The sequence below is a fragment of the Topomyia yanbarensis genome, chromosome 3, assembly GCF_030247195.1.
Source record: "Topomyia yanbarensis strain Yona2022 chromosome 3, ASM3024719v1, whole genome shotgun sequence".
NCBI lineage: Eukaryota > Metazoa > Arthropoda > Insecta > Diptera > Culicidae > Topomyia > Topomyia yanbarensis.
The window spans coordinates 38,228,264-38,244,752 of NC_080672.1; the positions used below are offsets into that span (position 1 = coordinate 38,228,264).

Below are 16,489 nucleotides of genomic sequence, written 5' to 3' on the forward strand. Positions count from 1 at the left end.
GGATCGTCGAAGCTTTGTTTTGAAAATATTTCTATCCATCTGTATCGAACCAAACGACAGCTTCGAAACATTGAAAATAGACTCTGTCGCTACATCGACGACGAAGCGCTCTGTTCGGGACTTTAGAGGGTGATCCATGCAACAGTCTTCCGGATGGGAGGAGGGCACCGTTATGATGGAAAACAACACTAACGAACGGCAAAGAATAAAATAAACATTCATCAATCACTAGCATCAGGGATACATTCCTCGCTTATGAGCAAACAACGCTCGTGTGCACACCTTGCTTTTCCCGCACTGACATCCAGCGTAGATAACATTTTGAACTCACAACGTTCGGTCCGCGGTGAGGAGAAGACAATGGCTTCAAATTTACTAAAAAGCGTAAATAATTCATGAATGGATGAGCACACCTACATCATCGGTCGTCATCCACTCGGAGAGATCGGGCTCGGCAAACGTGAACAAAGTCAGAGTCAAATGTTTTCCGTTCTCCCACAGCTATGACACATGCGATTGGGGCAAACTGTGTGAGTTTTCCCCTGGCGTCGGCATAGGCAAGAGTGTGAAAATCTGTGGAATTGTTTTGTGGAATTGCTGAATGATCTTTTAAGTCCTAAAAAGTGTCGTTTGTATACGATTCCGAGGCCTTCTAACTAACAAATCCTCGGATTTTGTCGTTCTAAATAAGTTGTATTCGGAATAGGAACATAGTAGTAACTAGAAAATAGTTTTGCCATGACTACTCTGGGGTTAGGTCATAAAGCGGTCGTCGGACAATAAGATAAAATCTGATGAGCTTTGACACCCATATTCATGGGTTGCATTGCATCAGAATCCACTCTTTATGGGACAAGAATAAAGTCGTTGGTAAATCGATTGCTTTATATACAGTTCCCCTGGGTTCTATTCTCAACTCTCGAACATAGGGCGAGAGATTTTTCTAACCCAAAACACAAAAAGAGGCGGATAGAATCAAATATTAAAATAACTTTAATCAAAAAACAATTAATCTTCTACTGACTTATCACCAGATTGACGCTAGATCCAGAACGGAAAAGCTATTTGTTTTCCAAAGAAATTAACTGACAGCTGCAGTAAGTGATGCAGTAAATGTTTCGTGCGCCCACGAGATTCGGAAAATTATTTTTTTATATCTTGCATATTCAGCCTTTATGCGCATAACTGCCCCCAACCTGGTGAACCTAGATTTGACGGAAATTCGCCTACACGATTTGGCATGCTAGCACGGATTACATCGAACGATTTATGTCGAAAAATGAGGAAGTGGAATCCGTCACAAACGACGCTTAGAGAAATTTTTACCCTGGCAAACGGTGTTCGAGTAGTGCGAATTCGGTTGAACCAACCTATACCGTCTTACTTGACTTTCGAGGGCAGGTCATCCCAAGGTGTTAACTACATACAAAGTATCCTATGCACATACCCTGGGCAGACGCCAACGTGCCAGTTCTGTAATCAGACGGCACACTACGGTAAGTTATGCATCAAAACAACTAAAGAAAACGCATCTACATTTTTCTACACGAGGATCTTGGTTTTCATATTCGATATCACATTGCATGTTGTTCTTCGCTATGAAGCTTTCTGTCTTGGCTAGGGAGTTGAACGTTTTTAATTTTACTTGTCTCGTATGATGTAGTTGTATGTGTAACACTTCTGCAACCACAAGTTCCCTTGTCAACTTGATCAACCATTCCACCACACGCACTGTAGATCTAATGCGGGTCTGCGAAAAGCCACATACACGTTAAAGTGGGCGCGGGTAGTATTTTTTCGTTCGTATACTGCTCGTAAGCGGTGCGCTTTTGACTTCTGATCTGTACGAGATGAGAAAGCAGACTCGAATCGTGACCGTTTATTTGGTCAGATCTTAACAGTCGTATAATGTTCAAGGAGAACTATTTGGTCACTGTGTTAAACTTGATTACGAAAAATTCAAGCATAACAATATCGATTTACTTTTACAAAAATTGAACACTAATCGATAGAAAATCACTCAACACTGATTGCTGATATCTTCTGATTTGCATAAAGTTTGTTAAATGTATTATTAATGACTCTACCAAAATAACTTGAAACTATGGATGAGCTCAATAATTTCAACATCACTTACTTTCGACAGATGGAAGAAAGCACATAGCTCTCGCTTCTCCTTTCTTTTATATACCTCTGATTTTAAATTACTGAAATTTATCTCATTCTTGTGAAACTTTTGCAAAACTTTTGACAACGGCGGTTTTTCCTGGTGGTTTGATTGCAGGTTTGTTCTACCATAATTTGGAAAACAGTTTCAATTGTTGCACCTAAAGTGTCAAAGCGAAGACGTAGGGTGCTTTCGAGAATGTCGGTTAATTCGAATCGAAATGAGAGAAATTCCGAATGCACTCGTATTAAGTGTATAGAAAAGACTGAAGAGGTGCTCTTAAATCGATTTCAATTGATAGATTTTTTTCTTTCCATTCTCTTTGTGTTCTGATCATCTCTATCTTTTTGTTTTCTAACGAATAAAAAATGTAACAAGAAATAGAGACTGCCATATAGTGCAAACAACGAAATTGAAAAAATAATCTCAGCTTATTAACGTATAGATTCAACCAGTCGCAACATTTTAGCCGCTCTCCGTGATTCCCTTTTGATGTCGGTTAGCTGTATCGTCACGTCGTTCTCAAACTCTCATGGACATTAAACATTAGCTTTTTTGGTTGTTCGGTTTTTTCGGTCTGTTTGATTGGAACGAATGATTTATATTGCCCGACGTTTCGGCCACTGATTAGGGCCTTTTAAAAGGGACATGAGGTATCGTTCTTCGTTTGAGCGTCGGCCGTAACCAGTGGCCAAAACGGCGGGCGGTATGAATAACCCGTTCTAATGAAACAGATAGCAAAAGCCTAAAATTTAATAAATCTTCATTCGGTCACTCCCGAATTAAATATTAACCACATAAAGCGACTAAAATGCTGCTTCTCATGGGTTCAAACACCATACAACCTCATTAAATACCATGAACATGGTCCGCGCAAAATTTTACAATTATCAAAACACCATGAAATGCACCACAATGTAGTTTTAAAATGGGATCTTTCAGACCATGGTGGTAGTGTTTTCAAAGGTTGCACCCATTCCAAACACATGCAGTGGGGGTGAATTTGGACTATGATCATGGCTACAGTAGGGGTTTCTTCATCTGCTCCTAAGACAAGACATGACAATAGGGGGCCGTTTTTTTTCCAATTTTACGTCAGAATAGCCCAGCTCCTGATTGGTTGATTCTGACTTTTTGCACCGTAGGCAATGTTACTGCAGGGATAGCGAAATGATGTTTGACAGTGTTGTATAGTATTTATCATGCATTTACCATATGCTTGGTAGATTAACTTTAACAAAAATAAGATAGAAACCACACCATAATCTAATTTTTTTCAGAAAATGGCTCCATCAAACCTTAATAAACACCCATGACATGGAAAAACGGTGCCCTTCGTCAATATAGTGGATACAAGATACAAAATATTGCCGGCATAACATAAATTAACAAGACTCCATTTTCAATAATGAAAATAGCAACTGTTCGGAAGATTTCGGCAGGGTGAAAATGTGCGAACAGAAGAATGCCGAAGGAAAAATAAGAAGCTGATTGTCACGTCTTGTCTTAGATTTGCTCGGAATAGCAGTTCGGTGCTTGAGTGGCTCGAGAAAATGTAACGGGTCTGTCCACATTCATACCACAAAACACCGTTTAAAATATCGGAAAGTAATGGATTCCACTTCTCCTCAATATGACATGCATTTGATCGCCTCTGTGCAAGTAAGTGGTGCCAGATTATATAGCCGAACCCCGAGTGTCTCGTCGTCCATGTATGTGAAGATCTTTATTATAGCGTGGTCACGTGGTTTACGTTAATGTTTTTGTATCGACCAATTTATTTAACGTTATCAGCATTGAATGTCTGATATGACAGATCTCGATAAAGGCGACATCCGAAAACCCAAACTTCACTTATTGCTTCTGAGACTCATTAATTCAAGAAATAATTCACCGCGGCAAGAACTTCAATTAAGTGTTTTTGTCGGCTGTTACGACACCGCTTACAATATAAAAGTAATAGTTTTTGTCGTTCGCTTTGCGCTTGCTCGAGCAGAATCAGAAAGCACACTGGGTACCCGAGCAGAGTCTGGCAACAAACTGAAAACTAAACCTGATATTGTCTATGACATCAAACAGAAAACTAATTCTGCTATAAGGTGAGAGTAAATTGAAAGCTCATTGAGATATTGAAAAAAAAATTGATAGCAAAATATGTATTCACTTTGATGCTTCATCAAAGAAAAATAAACATAGAAAATTCTTCTAAGAAACAAGGATAGCAAAATGAGATCAAAATTTGAAATCATATTTTAAAAATCTAAAACTAATAGCAAAATAAGATTTCTATTTGATGCTATTATCAAAATATGATTTCTACTTGTTGTAATTTTGATGTTCGACTTTGCTCGGGTGTTATACATCTCCACGTTTGTCACGAGAAAAAGTTTTTGTTAGTAGGATGGGGTAAAGAGTTACACAATTCTGGATTCACCTTGATGAGTGATATGATCTATGCAACTATCAGTAGTGTTATCATGTGTGTATTGCTCTGGGTAGCCGGCTGCCGAGAATTTATGATAGATTTTTCGTTTATTGAATTAATTTTGAAATGCTCGGTTTGTAAAAAAAAGCAACTTCAGCTCCGGACAGCTGACAGTCGGAAGTATTGCATATATTTGATTGAATCGAACGGCATTTTTTTATTCCTTGCTCCTCAATTCTGGCGAAAAACGGCAATCCAAAAACAATACAATATAATGAAAAGCGATCACTCATAGTGTCTCGAGACATTTGTCGATATATCTATGCAATACACGCATTATTTATCGCGTATAAATTTTATTATTATTATTAATGACAACTATGTATTGGCTTTTTTTCTCTGCGGGTTATTGATTCTTATGTTATAATTATTCGCGCGCATTTATGCTATCTAAGGTACGTTTTAAACGGTATAAAGTAAATCCTACCGACGTACCTGAAACGACTAACTTTGTGTGTCGTGTGATGATGACATATGCGCGTTTTAACGCTAATTACTAGAACAAGATTGAAAACAATAAGAACGAAAAGAAACCAGCTTGTCACATTTTGCGTCAATAATCAAGCTACATTATTGTTATACTCATGAAGAACTGAAGTTACCGTGACAGTAATGTGGTGCATGTACTACTCCAAAGCATATGCAAGTACTCAATACAATAAGAATAATTAATATAATTTTTTGATAATTTAATAGACTAAATGTAATCCAATGAATAGGACGATAAAACATTTGATCTTCGTGCTGATGTGACAGCCGAAAATAGGTAACTGGTTTTGAATTTGTCTTGCGCATTGTTAATGCTCAACCCTCATACATAATTCTAAAGTCAACATTTTCTCAGACAAGACCATGCGTATTCCCCAAGCGCAATAAATACCCAGTGGATTACTTTCCTTGTTGGTCAAATAAACACTAAACAAACAAAGAAATTAGTTTGCTCAGTCTAAAGAAATGTCAGCTTGATTGACATCAACCGGCGGATACGTGTCCCCTTACAATGCCATCAAATCAAAGAACATTACATACGACAAAATATTTAGAATATAACGAAATGAAGACTGCTTAGTTATTTGCATTTAAATTAGATCGGAAAAGATTAGTTGCATAACCGAGGTGGTTCATTTTCGAAGATAGCACTGCTGATGAATCACTTTATAAACATAAGTGATAAGGGATGCGGACGAAAATAGCTAAACCATGTACGAAGCAAATCATTATTGTACGATTTCCCAGTTTACTGTAACTAGTATCTTTGGTTGCAGTATGTTTCGAGTAGATTGCCATTTCTAAACTATTTTTTTCCTTCGTAATTTGACAATCAATAGATTAACATCAGCAGACGAACTTCTCTAAACATTGTTGTAGCTGGGGATTTATTTTCCACTTTCCGTAAATTAATCGAGTTTCTGATTAGATGGTATTCAAATTCACGACTAGTTCTTGCTACTCACGCTTGCCAACCCGTAATTTAGAGAACTCGCGTACTGATAACTAAACCATTTGGAAAACTTTCGGGAAAATGGAACTGTTTCTGTGCATCACAAATCACAGTCAAACCGTCACCGTTCATCATCATAATGATTCCAATTTCCGGAATCCTTTTAATGTTGGATTCAGCTAAAACCACGAGGACTAAATACCCTTCTGACCGTACAGCAGGTATAACAATACGAAACCTCTGCCAGGAGCGCAACGGAACCCATGAGCAACATTTGGAATCGTATCACTGCACAGTGGAACAAAATCATAGCAAACCGGGCATTACTATTAGGTTTTACACCAACGGACATAACCCCGCAAAATGAGCCGGATAAACTTTGTTTGACAATTCTCGGTGGTTTGTTTACATGGAAGTTATGTGAGTTCGAATGTAACAGATGAGCACCCGTTGAACTCGTACTCACGCAACAGACGAATTGAGTTCTACAAGATGGCGACACTAATGAACTCATGATGAATGAAGTTCACGTTTGACAATTCTCGGTGGTTTGTTTACTTTGTCAATTGCGTGAGTGCGAGAGCAACGGGTGCTCATCTGTTACATTCGAACTCACGTAACTCCCATGCAAACAAACCACCGAGAATTGTCAAACGAAGTTCATCCGGCTCATTTTTCGGGGTTATGTCGGTTGGTGTAAAACCTAATTAAACAAAGCACCGAGAATTGTCAAACATGAACTTCATTCATCATGAGTTCATTCGTGTCGTCATCTTGTAGAACTCAAATTGAATACTTTACGCTGACGTAACAACAGAACTCGTGTGTTCATTTTTGACTGTTCGCTTGTACTGTTTACATGGACTTAGAAGAATTCTTTGCTTCGAGCGAATGTAGTCGTTCACAAAATTTTTCTAAGTTCATGTAACAGTATGTAACAGTGAACTGCCAAGAAAAGTGAGGTTAATTGTGTTAGTAAGGAACCTAATTGATTATGGCACTCCGATGTCTTCATTTTTTCAGTACTTTGATGCAGTGATGGTAAATTTTGACTTATGTTCGTATATACTATCAATCTGAGCAATAAATAAAAAATTTACCTGTGCGATTTGTGCACCATTTCTCTCCGTCGCGTAGCCGGAAACCACAGTTTTATCAACCAATTGCAGTTTAGATGGTCGAATGGTGCAAAACATACTTCAACGTCGCCCGGTGTAATTGTAATAGTGCTAAAATAAATATACGACTTGTTTAGCACAAAAAGCTTGGTTAACTAGATTATGTTGCACGGCAAATAGCAACGACCTAGCGTCCGATTAATTCCACGCGCACGGTTTGTAAATTCAACATAATATTGCAAAAAAAAATAAAAAATTCATTCTCATGAATAAAATGCCTCAACCCCAACGGCCCTGGTAACCCTTTGCATTTACAACAATTGATCTCAATGGAAGGTTTAGATCAAACACCAATTTTACAGTGCAACATCACTGTTACATCGGCCAGCTCGAGCAGCACATCGAAGGTGCCGGCTGGACCAGCTTACCCGTGCACGAAGTAGGATGCCCAGTCTGCCCCAGTGCTTGTGTGGGAAACCCCTTTAGCGTAGCATTAAAATTTCATTATAATAACTCTCGGACCACGGACGAATAGTGTGCACACTGAAGGAGGCATCCAATTACCGCCTTTTTCACGGCACGATACACACTCACCCTGCAGGTCACCGATTTCGCCCACGGTTCCCACGCCCCCCTCCCGAAAGCCAAAACGGCAAGCGCAGAAGGAGTCTGCATTTTGCATCCGAGAGCAGGGTTTCTCAGCTGGAAAATAAGCATAAAATTTATTTTACGACTTTTGATAAAAACGAAATGGCCGACCCTTTCTTTCAATGTGCCTTCTTTCCGCAGGCTTTCCGGTGCGGTATGCAAAGCAGCCGCACAGTCGAAGAGGCGTGCTGACCTTTCTACTTCATCTTCTCTCTCCCTCGCTCTCTATCTCGTTATTGTTTAAACAACCAAAGCTTTATCTTAAATATTTAGACAAAGGATGCAATTACACAATCATAACGGCAAAAAATGGAAGTAACAGTAGTTCAAATAGGCTGCGCTTTAGCTTGGCAAGTGGCTTTCTTACAAGGTGAAAAGTGTCCTTTAGAGCAAGTTTTTCTTTTAGTGCCGGTTGGTAAGCGGGGAGATGTCTTTAAGATTATTCGTTATTGCTTACGAAAGGGTTCACAGGTGCAAACCAGCTTCCGTGTCATTTGCAGACTACTTCGTTCACTATTATACAGTAAGTGGCAGGAAAAGGTTACGCTTGATACTACTATGCGCGCACAGGTAGTACGTGATTGTTATCGAATATGAGCTAATTTAAAAAGGTACATTACACAAATCCACGAAAAGAAGTAGGTTACGCAAAAGTATAGTAACTTTTGAACGCTTATAAATCATCGATCGACATATTTTCGAGGATTTTATCGTTCTGAAATACGTTCACGCTTAGTATCCAACGGATTGAACTATTGATATAACTTTATGCATTCATTCTTCGGTTGTATGCTATGTTCTAACGAGGCACTTGAAGTTGCAATTAGTAGCAACACTTTAGTCGCTGTTCGATTACCTTTTGATATCACAACGTGATGAAACAACAGACAAAAATCGGTAATCATGGAGGAAAATTTAAATTTTGCGACTGATGACTAAGTTCAGGCCCGTTGCCAGGATACTACAAATAATCTTTTTGAATGTGATTTTTGCTATTTCCAATAATAGATATTCAAGCATTTTATATCGTGTTTTGGTATATGTCAATACCATCATTTTCAGCTAGCTGTTTGAATGTGACAAAGCTTTTTCAGGTTTGTACTGGCTATACTGGGATGACAGTATTGTGAAGTGTATAGGATTGTTTCCATGCTGGTAGCAGAATGCATTTGGAGGTGCTCCTTGACTACAATGAAGAAATAACATACCAAGTGAAAGGGATTAAAAAAGCGTCAAAGTGGTGCGCAAACTGTGCATAAACGATGAAGCTGGAACTGCTAAGAGCAGCGTAGAATATTCGATCGCAAACGTTCTTCACATGGCAACGCAGTGCATTTGAGGTAGCTCATAGTAGGAATTCGGCGCCAACCAAACCCGTACATAGATCACAGCAGGAAAGAGAAAGAATGTTAGTCCGACACATGTTATTACTAAAGGCCGTATATACTACTGCTCACTCCACAGGTGTCTGAGAGGAGGGAGTCAGGTATTCGATTTAAAAAATCTGTAGGAATCCGGACTCGGAGACTCATAAGGTGCCTAAATATAGAGATTAGCAATATAACGACAAATAGCGATAAATTGTATATACTATTTCCAATATTCTCAGAATATATATCAAATTAATTCAAATAGAAGAAGAGAAGACAGCAAGCAAAAGGTAACGCAATAATTCAATTCAACTAGGCATCAATTGTTTTCGCGACGACAATATGAAATAATTTTGAGCGGCCCAAAATAAGCATAACTGTTAGTGAATATCTTACTTTGCATGGCGGACATACTAGCAATTTCATGCGCGCGTCGTTCATTATTATTCTAACAACTATAATGAGAAGGAAGCAGGTTTATTACAAATAGATAAGAAGTATGATCAGAGATAACTTACTAATTTAATTCACAAAAGTAGAAAGATGTAGAAAATGAAGAAGACATTCCTGTTTTGTCACTTCGTACGTCAGGAAAGTAGAAACACAGTGGATCAATTCATGGCTTCTGCAGCCGGATTTCACAGGGCCTCTAGAATGGGTTTATTCGGAGCAAAAAAAAGTAAAATCATCCTCCAAGTGGATACCAGCCCCCTCTACGATTATCGGTTATCCAATAAACGATAAATTATTATCCAAGTATTTATTGTATTGTGGGAAAATAATATCAAAATGGAAATGTTTGATGAAAATCCAAGGCGAACGCGCCAATCGAGAAGCACCATCCATGCTGGGAAGGGATAGAACAAAAAACAATGGATTGGCCTCCCTATTTGATGTTGCAGCTTCAGCGCAGCTTCGTCCCCTGCTCCAGGTTGCCTTGCCTCATTTTCTCTGTAAGGAGAATACATGAGAAGCGAAGAAAACTTGTGAATGGCGGACGAATGGTTCGAGTTGCGATATTTCCCATGCCTGCGAGCAACGAAATTGTTCCATCCGTTCTCGAATGAGCATGAGAAGAAACTACTGAAGGACGGGCGTAGCGTAGTTGGTAAATCGATTGCTTTGTACACAGCTCGACTGGGTTCGATTCCCAAACCCGCACATATGGTTAGAGATTTTTCCAAAAGAGATTTCTCTAACCCAAAGAGGCGAGTTATAGAGGTTAAAACCTCTATAATACAAATAAAAAACTAGCGGATTATGCCGTCTTTTTCATCTCACACAAATCAGAATTCATTTTTGCGTTGTGTCTCTGACCTGCTTGTTTGTGATCTGAGCTGCTGTCGATTATCGTTTAAAATCATTGCGTGATCGCTCTCTACATTGTACTTAGTGTTATCTTTTCTTGACTCCAGTTGAAGTGCACTCTTTCCGGATCAAATATTTGCATCATCGGTAGTATTTGATGATAAAAATTTTCTGCGTTGTAAAACGAACTGCCATTTGACACTACTACATCTATACGGTGATACAATTAGACGCTACAGAACGTAAGTCGCCACCCGCCTAGTATTGGACAAGTCGTGCTAGCTGAAGATGTTTTGTTGTAAATGTGCTCTGCCTATTGCGGCCGGTGACGAGATGATTGCCTGCGATGGATTCTGCTCGGATCAATATCATGCCAAATGTGCTACACTAACAATAGCAGAGGTAAGAAGCTGCAATAAGCACAGGAATATCTGGTGGATGTTAGCCCCTGTACAACGATCCTGGTCGATGTTCGCAAGATTCAAACTTTTCGAGATAAACGTGAAACGATCGCCGATGCCGCTTCACTTACCCCTGCTAGTGCTGCTACTGTGTCTGTTAATGTAGACACTCAAACAGAAAAACCCAGTGCTGGTTTTATCGAAGAAGTGTCAAATATGAAATATGCAATAACTGCTATTCAAGAATCGATTGCCGAAATGACCCGTTCGCGCGATGATAGATTTTTATTTGCTGAAGAAATTTCACCACTGGCCCAATCAATACCGCAGATGTCGTCTACTCGTTTGCAACAAGGGTGTAGGGTTATTCGTGAAATGACTAATGCTTCGGAATCGAGCAATCTTTGCTGGTTATTCTTCACTCGCGTCAAAAATACAGCGAATGAAAGGGATATTTCAATCTTGGTTGCCGAATCGCTTGGGACAAATAATGCAATCGTGAAAAAGCTAGTGCCTGAATGGAAGGATCAGTCATCGATGCCGTACATTTCATTCAAGGTAGGAATCGACGCGAGATTGAAAAACGCTGCATTGTCTCCATCGACGTGGCCAAAGGGAATCTGTTTCCGAGAATTTTACGAGAAATTCGAAATATGGGAGCCGCCGCAACGCTGAATTTTGTTATAAATTTTACTATGAAATATTGCTTAATGTTGTGTAGCGTTGTTTCTTTATTTGTTTTATTATTATTTGTAATCAAGCAGAGTTAGACTAGTTTAAGAAACAGTCTGTATGGCACAAATAGTCAAAGACGAAGAAATAAATAAATAAATAGAAGTCAGAAAGCAAACTGTCCGTTAACGGTAGACAAAGGAACAAAAACTACCCGCGCCGCTCCGTCTTGTGTAAATCAGTCTTCCCATATGCACATCGCACACAATGTTCGCTCTGGTTCTGCGCTCATATTATACCCACATTTCGTGTACGAACTCAAACACGATATTTTGTACCTAAACACGTGCACTTGTTCGCCTGCACAACCGAGCCCCATGTACGTACACGTAGGTTCGAGGCACTAGTTTTCTCTTTCTCACTCTCAACATCATTAGCGTTGACTCTTTTTGTCTTGTGCAAATCGTTGTCGTGTACGCACCCGGTGTGCGTACACGGATGTTTGAGCTAGAGTTTGTACACCGTTCGCTTGGGTTCGATGTTCGAGGCGAACCTGTACATCGGTACGAAGCATGTTTGAGGTTGAACGCGTGCACAAATTTTGTACACATGTACAAAATTGTCGATGTTCATGGGAAGTCTGGTGTAAATTATAGAAACAGCGAAGACCAATTGTCTCCATACTGTGAGTGATATGAGTGAATCACAAAATAAATTGCGCTCATTGCGGTATAACACAATAGTGATTCACGTTAAACAGACTCGTTTTAGATCAACAGTACGCGACCTGGAACAGTCGATAAAGGTGAAATAGAGCTTACAAAGGTGTCACATATACAATTACATCATACAAGGAGTATACTACTGATTCAATTTTATAGTCGAGGCAGAAAACTTCGTAGCGAAGAATAACATGCAACACGACATCGAATATGAAAACGTTAATACTAAGATCCAATGTATATGGACGATGATATGATATGATATCAGCCTACACGATTTGGCACTGTGCACTAGCACAGATTAAAAGATTGATAGTTATAGATATTTAATATATTTTTAGATTTCACTATAACTTATCTTCTCAGGGAAAATAGTGAATATTGAGAGAAATAATAACAAAATTGAATGCGAGTAACCTAATATTGATATATTCATTGATTGAACTTATTCTAAATCTCTAATCTAAGTTCCCTAGTTCTAAATCCTTATCCTAAGTTTTATGGTTAGCATGTACAAGATTACTCACGTTGACCCTATCATGTAGTGTGTGTTACGTGTGTGGGCCCGTAAAGATGACACGATCCTCTATCGCGGGTTCTCCGTGTTGTCTCGTTGCTGTTCCGCGTTATGAAGGCGGTCGGTGTTAGTCGCAGGTCTCCGGGACTCCTCAGGTGATCTTCACCACCACGTGCCAATGCGGAGGTCTGAATATATGACCTTTTTAGACGGTTCGATAGCTTCCGCAGCCTCGATATGGGTTACGAATCGGAATGTGCGCGGTATGGAGAATATATTTAATCCATAATTAATCCGCAGTGACGCCGTCTGGATGCTGACTATGGGACAGCGTGGCTGGGTGCTATACCAAAGGAGTAATCAGGAATTACTGGAATGAATGCGAGTTCTGGACAGTTCTGGCTTTTATTACCTGGTCCGTCTGTCGAGGCGACGCTCCGAGGCACTGCGGATTTTGGATCTGATGCGGCCAATATAAAGTTTAGTGCTCAGAACTAGTTCCGATTGATTCGTACGTGTTGGTAGCAACCAGTATAAATGTTTGGGGATTTGTGAAGTGTGTGGAATATTGTGTTGGCCCCTGCGGTACAATACCTGCTTACATCTCTAATTTGCAATTTAAATTTTGAATCAGACGTTTGATGGTTAGTTTTTTTATTAGTAATTTTTTTAACAAACAAATGCATATTTACGGAGAATATAGCTATAGTGATATTGGCGCTTTTGGTTAGTTGTTGTTTTAAGGTAAATACGACGCATTTGACTCAGGTTAATCAGTCAATGTAGCCATTTGAATGGTTAATAGATTCAAGATTGAATTATGGAGAAGAGGGAATCTGTCACAAACGGCACATGAAGAAATGTTTTCCCTTGGATACTCAACGGTTTCCGGGGGGTGCGAATGCGGCTGAACAAACCTATTCCTTCTTCAGGAATCGGTAGCGACTGGCTCAAATGGCACGTAATGCTAATGGCCTTCTTACTTGACTTTCGAGGGCATCTCAAGGTATTAACTACATCCAAAGAACGCTATGCACACACTCTGGGTAGACACCCACATACCAGTACTGTAGCCAGGCGGTAAGCCAACACAAGTATAGCAAATTTATCTACTACAACCAACTCTAAAAAACAACCTTCAACATCTGTTGATACACAATAACTGTTCAGAAAGTAGTTGCCAGACAAACAATATTACACGGTATCCTCATACCAATAGGTAACATAAGTTTTAAATAATACAGAATACAACTATACTGTAGTCACCCGAGAAAACATCAGTTATAACCAAAGACGCTCTATCGACGACGACATGAACGCAAAGACGAGCGAGGGAAAAAGCAGGCGAAACCAGTCAACCAGTAGCAGAGGGCAAACCTGACAATGACTCCCCATCGAGGAAAAAAAATCCCCCCGTAGACCGGAAAGCCCACGATAGACGGCAGAAATAATAGCAAAAAATAAACAACCCAACCGAAGTCCCAATCAATAAACAGCGGTCAATATCCGAACACGTATGCCGGTAACGGTCGTGATGAAGCCTAATGGATGTGTCTTGAAGGACGATAAACCTTATGCGGAAGCGAATTTTAAAGAAATCCTGGAACTCAAATTTTACAAGGCTTCTGCTAGCGGCAAGTTTCCTGTCAGATTCAAATTTACTTTCACAAAAATAAAAAAATATGGTGCTGCAAGAGATCTGTTTCTGTGGCAAGAAAAACAGAGTTTTTGTGACAGATAAAACTAAGTGTTAAGAATGGGGTCCCATAACGAACAGATTTTGGCCATAACTAAGTCTCATGATGGTCTAGTTACGTTTTGGCCAGATCTAGCCAGTCACCATTGTAGCAAGAACTTGCGACAATGGTTCAACGGCAATTGAGCACAGTTTATCCTAAAGGAGCTGAACCCACCAAATTATTCTCAGTCTCGTTCAATGGTCAAGCAATGTGTGATAATGAAGATTGAGGTAGCACTCACGCAATGTGAAAGGCCCCATAATATAAATATAATATTTGAAATATAAATTCGCAGTGCAATTATCTGTGTGCTTTTCTTCGATTTCGTGAACTATTTCACGAGTATGAATGGTAAGTCGTGATTAATTTGCTAAGAATCATGAATCCGTTAACGTATACATCATCACTATTTTCCGATTTAGCAAACTATTTCACGAGTCGGGACCATTATTGATATGGAACCGTGATCAATATATTAAGAGTCGTGAACTGGATCACGGTAAAATATATTTTGATTTTGTGAACTAGTTCACAACCACGAAAACCAGATCATGTTCAAGATGAAATAAATCATGAATCAGTTCACATCCTACAGTCGGACTCTGAATAATATTCCTAAATCTATGAATAAAATCACGAGTAAACCATTTGTTTTATGAGTAGTGTTCATAAAATTGTGAACTAGTTTATGTACAGAGAATAGATTTTGTAATGGCATGGTGGAAAACATAACTGAAGTACACAAAGCAAAAACAAATATCTCCTCTAATTAAAGCGTTGTGCGGACGTTATTGAAGGGAAATTGAACATAAATATAAAACACGGGATTTTTGTTCATGGTCCTGTTTTTGTATGATCCAGAATTCATTGTACTTTATTCACGATTTCGAAAACATTTTTTTTTCGTGTTATGGAACTATTTTCACGCAAAAAAAACACTAGGATTACTACTAACAGGGCAGGGAATTTTGAAACAGTCGTTTTACAACATCGCGAGTATGACTGTATGAAACTTCCTTCATCCTTAATAGGGTGACATAATCTAAAATCATCGGCGAACTTAAATCATTGCAATGAACAGATCATTTAGATAAAGCAAAAATATAAATGGTCTAAGATGACTGCTCTGTGGGACCCCTAAGCTCACAGTGAAAGAAGAGGTCTTGTAGTCTCCTATTGTCGCTATTTTCATGTCCCTTCCAGTTAAGCACGACTGAAGTAAATCAAGAAAGGAACCACTAAATCCAAGCCTGTGTAGCTTGGTAACTTCTATCTGTGTGGTTGATCTTGTCAAAAGCAGTGGAGAAGTCAGTGTAGAGAGTATCAACTTGTTACCGTGCTTGTAAGGACTTGATGATTAACGGTGTGTACGATACAAGATTAGCAGAAGTTGATTTTTCAGGCATAAATCCGTACTTTGTCTCAGATATGAGGCAAGAGTAGTTGCAAGTGAAGAAATCCAGTACAATGTTTTTTTTCCAAAACTATCAGATGTGCTAGTAATGTGTTCATTAGGGTATTGCAAAAATTTTTTTTTGTATTCTCGAAGGCCCCCCCACTCATATTATGACAAATGTCAAAGTAAGCTCAGATGCCAAATTTCACATCATTTGGACAATTTTTTAGACCCCCGCCCACTTCGCTTGAAATTTTTTGAAATTGGTACTATGGGAAAATATGGAGGAAAAATACATTAAATGCTATAACTATTGAAGTAGCAATCAGAAAATTACAATTTATACCTCTTTTGAAAGGAAATAATCTTAGTATTTGAATGGAGATATTGTTTCTAGAAAAATACGGAAAAGTGGGGTACTGGGTCATTTTGGGCCCAAAATCCCCTATTTTTAATGATTTTTCTGCTCCGTGATGCAAATCATACATATTTTGTAGTTTTTCTA

At 39.0% G+C, this 16,489-nt stretch overlaps 1 protein-coding gene across 4 annotated transcripts in view; it reads left to right on the plus strand.

The window, feature by feature from the left end:
• The window catches only part of LOC131690863 (uncharacterized), a 362,721-nt gene that overhangs the window by 284,344 nt on the left and 61,888 nt on the right, over window positions 1-16,489 (plus strand). The window lies entirely within an intron of this gene.